The sequence below is a fragment of the Colobus angolensis genome, unplaced genomic scaffold (genome assembly GCF_000951035.1).
Source record: "Colobus angolensis palliatus isolate OR3802 unplaced genomic scaffold, Cang.pa_1.0 Scaffold428, whole genome shotgun sequence".
Taxonomy (NCBI): domain Eukaryota; kingdom Metazoa; phylum Chordata; class Mammalia; order Primates; family Cercopithecidae; genus Colobus; species Colobus angolensis.
This window is the reverse complement of record NW_012117688.1, coordinates 1,585,942-1,596,013: the sequence shown is the minus strand read 5'-3', so window position 1 is coordinate 1,596,013 and position 10,072 is coordinate 1,585,942. Positions and strand designations below refer to the sequence as shown.

Sequence of the window (10,072 nt, the reverse complement as noted above, 5' to 3'; positions counted from 1 at the left end):
TACTAAAAATAGAAAAAGTAGCCAGGCGTGATGGCAGGCGCCTGTAGTCCCAGGTACTGGGGAGGCTGAGGCAGGAGAATGGCGTGAACCCAGGAGGCGGAGCTTGCAGTGAGCCGAGATCATGCCACTGCATTCCAGCCTGGGCGACAGAGCCAGACTCCATCTCAAAGAAAAAAAAAAAAGAAAAATCTTGTTTGGTCCCTCAAAACTGGGATTCTGTCTGAGATCACATTCAGGAAATATTTCATCAGCCCTCAAGAAACTAGGAGAAGACAGGTAGTCTTTCCTGGAAGGGGTAGAGGGGAGCCAGAGGATCTGCAATGGTAACTAGACATCAGGATTATTAATATGTGTGCCAAGAGCAACCCTGACTTTAAGAATACCTCTGTGGCCGGGCGCAGTGGCTCACACCTGTAATCCCAGCACTTTGGGAGGCCGAGGCAGGTGGATCACGAGGTCAGGAGATCGAGACGATCCTGGTTAACATGGTGAAACCCCGTCTCTACTAAAAATACAAAAAATTAGCTGGGCATGGTGGCAGACGCCTGTAGTCCCAGCTATTCAGGAGGCTGAGGCAGGAGAATGGTGTCAACTCGGGAGGCAGAGCTTGCAGTGAGCCGAGATAGCGCCACTGCACTCCAGCCTGGGCAAAAGAGCGAGACTCCATCTCAAAAAAAAAAAAGAATACCTGTGTGGGCACAGAAAGTTTCTTTTCCTGCCTTGGGGTTTCACAGGTCAATCAATCTGTGTGGTCAGTCTCTTTGTGGTCAATCTGCAGAGCCCCAAGGAAGAAGGTAGAAGGGTGCTGGCCACTCTCTCCATTTTAAATAGAGGTAAACTGAGGCACAGAGAAGTCTCCACACACATGTACAGTACTTTTCATCTCCTCTCAAAAAACAAGGGGAACTGCAGTAATTATAGAGCTACAGGCAGAATCTCTTGCCCAGAGAGACTTGAGACTGAGGCCAATATTGGGGAAAATTACCTTGGTTTACAAGCACAAAGACTACACTTCTTACCCTCTCTCCACATCCAGAAATCTCTGGGGTACATCAGCAGCCTCCTTTATGATACATCCAGGAGACAGATAGTGTGTTGTAGAAAAAGCCCTGGGTTATAGTCAAGAAACTTGTACTGTAATCCCAGTCCCACGAAACCAGTGATGTGGCCTTGGAAATGTCACCGAACCTAGTACTGTACTTGAGAAACCGAATGGAAAGGTTTGGACTATATCAGTGGTTCCCAAACCTGGATGCTCATCAGAATCCATGTGTGTGCATATGCGCATATGTGTGTGTGTGTGTATGTGTGTGTGTGTGTTGGGGCAGGGGTAGCTGGAGCCTAGGAATCTGTATTTTGTTTTTTGTTTGTTTTTTGAGACAGAGTCTCACTCTGTCACCAAGGCTGGAGTGCAGTGGCACAATCTCGGCTCACTGCAACCTCCGCCTCCCAGGTTCAAGCGATTCTCCCACCTCAGCCTCCCAAGTAGCTGGGATTAGAGGCGTGAGCCACCATGCCTGGCTGGAATCTGTACTTTGGAAGTGTTTAGAAGATTCTCAAGAGCAGTCACTGTTGGGGACCCTGGAACAGATGCTTTCTGGCGTGCCTTGCTGGGCTCTAACATTTTCTGACTCCAAAGCCTCTTTTAGCGCATCCCACATAATTCAGTCCAAAGGCAACGTCAGCCCTCACAGTCAGCTCCCACAAGCGAATTAGTGTGTGATCCCACATGCGTGGGGCTGTCTGTGTGCTCGGGCCCTGGGTCCTGTCTGTTTCTCGGCTAATTTGACACCGAAGCCTGCATCTTGGGCTCACCTGGGGCCAGTGGTGCCTGGACCCTGACTTGCTCCAGAGGGTCTGGGGCCTTCTTGCCATTGTGCTGTGGTCTAGAACACCAGCTGCACCTGCCCTGAGTCCAAGAGCAGATCAGGAATCCTGACCACCCTCCCCCGCACCCTTGAGGCCAGCGTCCTTCACAGGAGTTTTGAATTCACAAAAACGTGTCTCCAGCTGTCTGAGAGTTATGAAAAGTCTCTGTGTTAATAAGGAGCTGTGGAACGCCAGGGCTAAAGCTGTCTTTAACTCTTCTTTCAAAACATTCAATCCTGACATTCTTTGGCTTAGTAAATGGGGAGGAGGCTTTTGCGTTTGTGTGGGGGCGAAGGAAGGAATAAACTGTGGCTCCTGGGGCTGACTTCTGTCCAGGAAACACGGGTCTAGACGTCCTCTGAGTGACAGAGAGAACAGGAGAGTGGGGCTCTGTGGTGGGAGTGACACAGTGGCCCCTTGCCTGCAGGACACTCCAAACAAGTGGGGTGGGGCTGCATGGGTGAGTGTAGGGGTGCAGTGAGCAGAGGCGGGGATGCTGTGTGCTCACCCACCGTGTGCTCTTATCCGCTGCTGTTGTGTAGGAGCACAGTCTAGTGTTGCCAAACACGGTGAAACTTGTGATTCTTGGAAGAAATCAGGAATCTCAATTTTACCTGAATTTTCCCAATTTAAAAATGATGGCACATTTAAGTTTTACAATTCCTTAGGCTGGGCATGGTGGCTCATGCCTGTAATCCCAACACTGGGAGGCTGAGATAAGAGGATCACTTGAGACCAGGAGTTCAAGACCAGGCTGGGCAACATAGCAAAACCCCAACTCTACTTTAAAAAAACAAAAACATAACAAAAAAAATTCCTTAGACCAAGCAAATTGCACCTTCAGGCTATAGTCTGGGTAGAGTCCTGGCTGCAGGACTGGTCTGGGTGTGCTCTAATATTCTGCCCCCAAAGAGGCAGAACCCCAAAGGAGGTCCTTACGTCTTAAGAGCCTCAATCCACTTGGTGGATTTAGGATAAATTATACTTGGTGACGTCCGTTGTCGGAGGGAGAAGGAAGGCTCTGGCTCTCTAAAGCCTTAGGAAACCACTTTCTCTGCCGCTGTATAACAGCCTACTACAGCGCCACGGATCAGCAGTCCTCACCTTCCTTCTCCCTCTGTCTGTCCACTGCTCCCAATAAGCCCTGATGACAGCGGGCTCAGATGGTGCCAGCAGAGCCCTCTCCCTGGCTCTCCTCAGGGGTGTAGCCAGGCTACAAGCTCTCACACTGTCTCCTTTCCCATTCTAGAAACAAATTTAAACCCAAATAACAGAGAGGTACCCTGTAACACCAATCACTTTGAGCTACAATTTAGTTTTTAAAGGTAAATAATTTTTTTGAGACATGGTCTTGCTGTGTTGCCCAGGCTGGAGCACAGTGGTGCGATCATGGCTCACCACAGTCTCTACCTCCTGGGCTCAAGGGATCTTCTCACCTCAGCCTCCAGAGCAGGTGGGACTATTGGCATGAGCCACCATGTCCAGTTAATTTTTGTATTTTTTGTAGAGACAGGGTTTTACTATGTTGCCCATGCTGCTCTTGAACTCCTGGGCTCAAACGATCCACCCTCCTTAGCCTCCCAAAGTGCTGACATTACCGGCATGAGCCACTGTGCCTGCCAGGCCAAAGATAAATAATGTATGTACTCTGATACTATATCAGAAACTATTTGTGACACATGTCACAGCAGATGAGTGGTGACAATGGAATTTCTATATAGGAAACTCTTGCGAGTGGCATTTTGTTTGGGAGCAAGGAATGGCTAAAGGACTTTATGTAAAGCTACACCGTATATTTGTTGTATATTAAACTCTTTCGATTTAAATTGCACTTTTTTCTTTTTTTTTCTTTTGTGAGACAGAGTCTCACTCTATCACCCAGGCTGGAGTTCAGTGGCACGATCTCGGCTCACTGCAACCTCTGTCTCCTGGGTTCAATCAATTATCCTGCCTCAGCCTCCTGACTAGCTGGGACTATAGGCCTGCACCTCCACACCTGGCTAATTTTTGTATTTTTAGTAGAGACAGGTTTTCACCACATTGGCCAAGCTGGTCTGGAACTCCTGAGCTCAGGTGATCCGCCTGCCTCAGCCTCCCAAAGTGCTGGGATTATAGGTGTGAACACTAAGCCCAGTCTAAATTGCACTTCTATTTTAAAAACAAAGTTGTGATGGTTAATTGTATGTGTCAACCTGACTGGCCTCAGGTGCCCAGGTAACACCTTGTTTCTGGGTGTGTCTTGGAGGACGTTTCCAGATGGAATCAGCGTTTGTATGGGTGGACACAGTAAAGTTGCTTGCCTTCTCCAATGTGAGTGGGCATCACCCAATCCTTTGAGGGCCTAAATAAAACAAAAGGTAGAGGAAGGAGGAATTTACCCCTTTTTTCCGGCCTCACTGCTTGACCTGGGACATTTTATGTGGTGAGCCATGATCGCAGTATTGAACTCCAGTCCTCCGCTGAGATCTCATCCATCTGCTCTCCTGGTTCCTAGGCTTTCCAACTTGGGTTGTATTATATCACTAGTTTTCCTGGGTTTCCAGCTGGCAGATGGCAGATCACAGGACTTCTCGACCTCTATGACCCCAGAAGCCAATTCCTCATAATAAATTTCCTTTTATTTACATACACACACCACACAGACACACACACACACACACACACACACACACCCCTACCTCCTACTAGTTCTGTTTCTCCAAAGAACCCCAATAAACAAAGAAAACCTCCAGGAGCCACGCCTTGACACTGCCCCTGTGACTGGTCAGGACACATGGAAGGACATGAAGGTATGTAGAGACCCGCTTTGTTCCAGATGGGGAGGAAAATGGTCAGAATGAAGTCCCAGAACAACCCAGGGAAAGTGTAGACCCTACTGCTCAGGCAAAAATTCAATGTTGAGGGTGAGAATTTTCAGCCTGGTTCCTGAAAGTGTCCTGGACCAGGAAGATGCATTCTCACCACCACGCTGGGCCATTCTGGATAAAACCAAACCTGCTTCTTGGCAAAGGTCGGTGGTAATGTCAGTAGCATCTCAGACACCTGCCCGTGGATGCCTTCTGCCAGGCAGCCAGATGGCTCATTACGACCCACATGTAGCCCTCTAGGCCGGGTGCCCTGGCTTGGTGACAACAGATGGCCTGGGGGGCAGGGGCTTGGTCTTATTGCTCAGAGTGTTCCCAAAGACCGTCTTGGGATTAGCAAACTCAGGGGACACTAAGGAAGATTTCCTTAGACCTGGGTGGACCCAACTTAGAGTTTACTTCTAAGTAACTTCTAAACTTGAGAAAATTAGAATAAAATGAAGTATACTTATTACTTGCCAGGAAGTGGTTGAATTCTTGCTGTTACCATAATGCTACTATTTAGTATTATTTCAAGTAAGTAATAAGAGGGTTTCAATATTAAAAAATTAATAAATAATGGCTAGGTGTGGTGGTTCATGCCTGTAATCCTGGCATTTTGGGAGGCCAAGGCGGGTAGATCACGAGGTCAGGAGATGGAGACTATCCTGGCTAACACAGTGAAACCCCATCTCTACTAAAAATGCAAAAAACTAGCTGGGTGTGGTGGCATGCGTCTGTTATCACAGCTACTCAGGAGGCTGAGGCAGAAGAATCACTTGAACCCGGGAGGCAGAGGTTGCAGTGAGCTGAGATCACGCCACTGCACTCCAGCCTGGGCGACAGAGCAAGACTCTGTCTCAAAAATAAAATGAAATAAAATAAAATAAAAATAAATAAATATACAAGAAAACCACTGACCCTTCACTAAATTGATAGTTGTCATCACACTTAATCACTGCCTTGCCGGCATATCATTCCCTTCTGGAAAACCCATCAGCAGCAGCTGGCAGGAACTCGCACCGTTCTTAAATTTATCTGTTAATAGATGGTTTGACTGCAACTTTTCTTAACTTTTAAGCAGTAGCAATTCAACACTGAAAAGGAATGTGATGTTTATTGCTATTTTCCCCCAGGAACAAAGAAATCTGGTAGGACACACACAGGTACAGCATAGAGCTGCTTTCGGAGTTATGCATGATTTTTTAGGTTGGAGTGTGTTTGGATGAGGAGGGACAAGAAAGCTCCTTCTGAAGGGGAGGTGGTCCCCACTGCAGCTTCATCTGTCCCTAGGCCACCTCCCTGCAGCCACCCCAGGCGGTTGTGCTCGGCGTCATGTCTTGGCTGCTTTCCTCTGAGTCACAGGACTCACCACAGCACTTCTTCCTCCACCTCCTTCAGGTCTGGCCAGCCAGGAAGTCACAACCACAGATAAGAGGTTCTGTGCTGAGCATCTTCATTGGCCCCCAAGTGAGGCCAGAGGCAGATGGTGATGGGTCTGAGGCTTGGGGCCACTTCACAGGACAATCATCTTTATACTTTTCATTTTGGTTTTAGAACTCTGTGGGATTTCTTTATCTCAAATGCCCATCTCAGTCTACAGACCTCCTGAAGACTCATCTGGTTTGCTAGGTATTAGTCTGCTCAATACAAATGACAAGATAGTGGGCGAAACAAGAGGTCTGGTAACGTAAGTTCCTGATGACATGAGATGTACACAGTGTATGTGCAATTTCTCAACACATCTTTGACCTAAACACTTGCAAATACACCACTCTGAGCTGAGAGAGTGACTTTCTTTGTTTTTGTTTTTTTTAAGCAATGACATTAATCCAACAATCATTGGAGAATGCCTACTATTTTCCAGGTATTCTCACAAGACCACAAGATTCAATGTGAGAGATCCCCTGCCCTCTAGAGTTTTACAGGTTAATGGAAAGGGGTTTTTACTGAGAAGCGCAAATCCAAATTACTCTTGCTTCTTATGTTAGCAACCTCACACTCAGGAGTAAGCAGCAGCAGCCAAGGGGCACACAGAGCCACAGGCTAAACACGGTCCACAGCTTCCTGTAATCAAAGGGCTTCAAAGATTTGGAAGACACGTTTCTTTTTATTTTTAAAGCAACCACACACCTATTCTGGAATAGTGTACAAAAATCACATAGACCATCCTGACTCCTAACTGAATCCCCTCGTCCACCATCAGAGGACACGAGGGCACTTTTTGGCATGATGGAGAGAAGGGAGCGGGCAGGGGTGGCCAGAGAGGCGGCTGGAGTGGAGGCAGAGGCACCATGGGAATGTAAACTGCAGGATGCATCCTGAGGCAGTCAGGGTTCAGGGCATTTTTGTGGGTGGTCACTCGGGCCCTAGATTAAAGGCAGAAACACAGAAATGCCTTGGGGGATGTTGTAAACTTCAGCAGCTCTATCTGTTGTTTCAGAAATGAGGGAGAAATCTTCACCAGAAGCTTCAGACTGGGAAGAGACAGTCTTTGAAGCAACCCAGGGGCTTCTTAGCTGCAGCGGTGTCTGCTTTGAAGTTCAGTCCACTCTCCCCAGGAAGCCGGGAGGCTCTCAAGTGCTTGCAGCAGAGAAGTTTCATAAAACAGAAAGAGCAGAGAGAGGCACGCTGCGCCCTCCAGCATGGCTGCCTGGCAGGAAGTTTTGCTGAGTAACTTTGGTTTTAGTTGGAAACCTTCTGTCATGTTCCTGAGGGGCAGGGTGGGGAGTGTGGGCTGCACTGTGGCCGGTGGGTTAGATTTCCTCCTTCCACGCGGTGGACAGGGATGCAGGGTGGCGGCATGAAGCCATGGCCAAGTGGAGAACTGACCTTGAGAAGATGGAGAGGTCACCACAGAGGGTTTCCAACTCACGAAAGCATTTGTGCTATGGGGAGGACAAGGGACGCTGGCCTATAGAACAGGCCACCGGAGATTCCAGAGCAGAGCCCTGCCCAGGCCTCCAGACTTGTGGCTTTAATTATCCAGTTAGTCATAGATTTACTGTCATCCAAGTTTAAGAAGCTTGACTGTGACCCATGTGCAAAAAAAGGTTGTTCAGGCTTTTTTTTTTCTTCTTCTTAAAGCCACTCTGGGCTGCTCAGCAGGCTGAGGCAGGATCCTCAGGGCCCGCCAGCCCTGGAGAAGTGGGGACTGCCTACTTGCACTTTTTTTTTCTTTCTTAGGCACTTTTATCTTGAACACAGAGCCTCAGGCATTGGCCAGTCTGGTTAGTCTGGAAAAACTTAAGAGCCAACATTTTATTTCTGCTCAGAGGGCAGTTTCACTAGCACAGAGCACGTGGTGAGCAGAGTCCAAATTACAAGGCTGGGGGTGCAGGTGAGGTGCTTCGACCCTGATGGGCGCTGGGCTGCTCACTCAGTTTTACACAGGAAGTGATAGGGCCCTGTCTCCCCTGGCCCCTGCCCATGCCCCAGGAGAAAGGGGTATGTTTGGGTGGTACCCTCCTGCATGGGCAGGGGCGGGTGATTGTATCGCCGGCCCTGGAGCTCAGTGTGCACAGCTTGGGCTTCCATTTGGAGGAATCTGATCCTTGGACTTGAACACTCTGCTCTTTGTGTTTTGCACAACAGGAGAGTCCTGCTCCTCGCTTAGCTCAGCACAGCGAGTCCCCTGGTTTCAGCTTCCCTCCTGAGCACCTGATGGTTGTTGGTTTACTGTGACTCACTGCCATTATATCTGCCTGGGCTTATGTTTCCAGCATCTCACCAGAGCTGCTGTGACCCATCTCCTGGGCAAAGCCTTCCACACAGAGGCTGCCAGGCCAGCAGGAGAGGAGACCCAATCCATCCATCAGCATTTGAGTAATTCCATCCACACATACTTCTCTTCCAAATACCCGGGCTATTTTCCTTTCCCTGAGCCATGCAAGCCCAAGGCGCCAGCAGGGCTGCGTGCTCTCAGGAGCTGGACACGTCACATCACCTTGAGTGCGCCAGGGGCCCTGCCACAATGATTTCTTTGTGAGGTCATCTTTGCAGCGGTTTCCTGAAGCTCTGGCCTCCGTCCTAGTATCTTCACACATTGTAGGTGTTTCAATTCAGTAAAAACATAAGGGCCTTTTGACTGCTCACTCCTGCACTTCACACTGGGGAGGACACAGAAGTCCCCAGAGAGTGCCCTGGACGACAGCATGTAGTTCAGAGGTATCTAAGGTAGGTTGCTCCCAAAAGGGTCCTACAAAGAAAGAATTCCGGGGCCAATTAAATTTGGGGATCTGCATAGTCCATCTCTCTCTTGATGATTCAACACATATATTTATACATATTAAAGGTTCTGAGAAGTCCTGTAAGGAAATCCTGCTCCACCTTTTAACCCACCATTTCCCAAACTCAGCATGATACTGATATTAGCATGCTACTCTTTTCATATAACACCTACTTATATCTTAAGAAACTAATTGTTGTCTTTTGAGATGTATTTTAGGAAATGATCTAACAGTGGTTTTCAACCTAAGGAAACACCTCATTAGAGAGTGCTTGGGCATAGGAGGTGGCATTTTGGGTTGTCACAAAGATGGGGAGGTGCTACTTGCATTTCATACATAGGGGTTGTGAGGGCGGGGGCGGCTAGTGGTTACAGTAATGATGCAATGCAGCCCCGTCCCAAGCCGCAGGCGGGGCACTGTCCTGCCCTAAATGCCCACAACTCTCCCCACGCCACTCTCCCACCCCACTGAGAAGCAGTGGTTGGGCCCACGCTCAGCATTGTGTTCCAGGCCCTCTCTGCGGGTTCAAAAGCCTCTTGATGTCCTTTTGGTCTCTGCCTCCTTGCTTCCTCTAGTTGGGATGCCTGCACGCTGGAGAGTTAGGTCTTTTGTGGCTCTGGTCCCAGTAGGAGATGACAGACACAACCAGAGGGCAGGGTTCCATGGTTCCACGGTTCCATCTACTCTGGAGGTGAAAAAGGAGTGTGTGAAGTAGTCCCTGGGAATAAAGAGAAAGCGCTCATCTTTCTGAAAAACTTTTCACCTCTCAGGGAAAGGGGACCTGAGACAAGCCAAAGAGAAAACTCCGGGTGCTCAGCCAACTCCTTGAGAAGGAAAGTGAGGATGGAGGCTGAAGCCCCTTCCATCCTTCCTGGTAACGCAGCGGAGACGCCAACATCCACGATCTGCAACTCAAAGTCAAGGGATTCCGTGTCCCTGCTTGTGTCAACACAGAAAACGCCCATGGCAACGGGCAAGTGCGGCCTGAAACGGCAGAGTGTGTGTTTCACAAAACGGGTGGCTCACGGCTGCAACAGCCCGGGGAGGTGCTGGCCCTGCCTTCCAGGGGCTGGTCCTCCGGGGTGGGTGCAGCTTCGCGGGGCTGGCTCGGCGTCGCGCCGCGGCGGTTTG

At 49.1% G+C, this 10,072-nt stretch overlaps 1 pseudogene across 1 annotated transcript in view; it reads right to left on the bottom strand.

Annotated features, from left to right (window-relative positions):
* Window positions 1-8,042: 8,042 nt before the first annotated feature.
* LOC105522402 overlaps window positions 8,043-10,072 on the bottom strand; it is a 2,613-nt pseudogene continuing 583 nt past the window's right edge. Inside the window, exon 2 of the transcript XR_001003434.1 lies at window positions 8,043-10,072. The product of XR_001003434.1 is annotated as an uncharacterized LOC105522402 (transcript).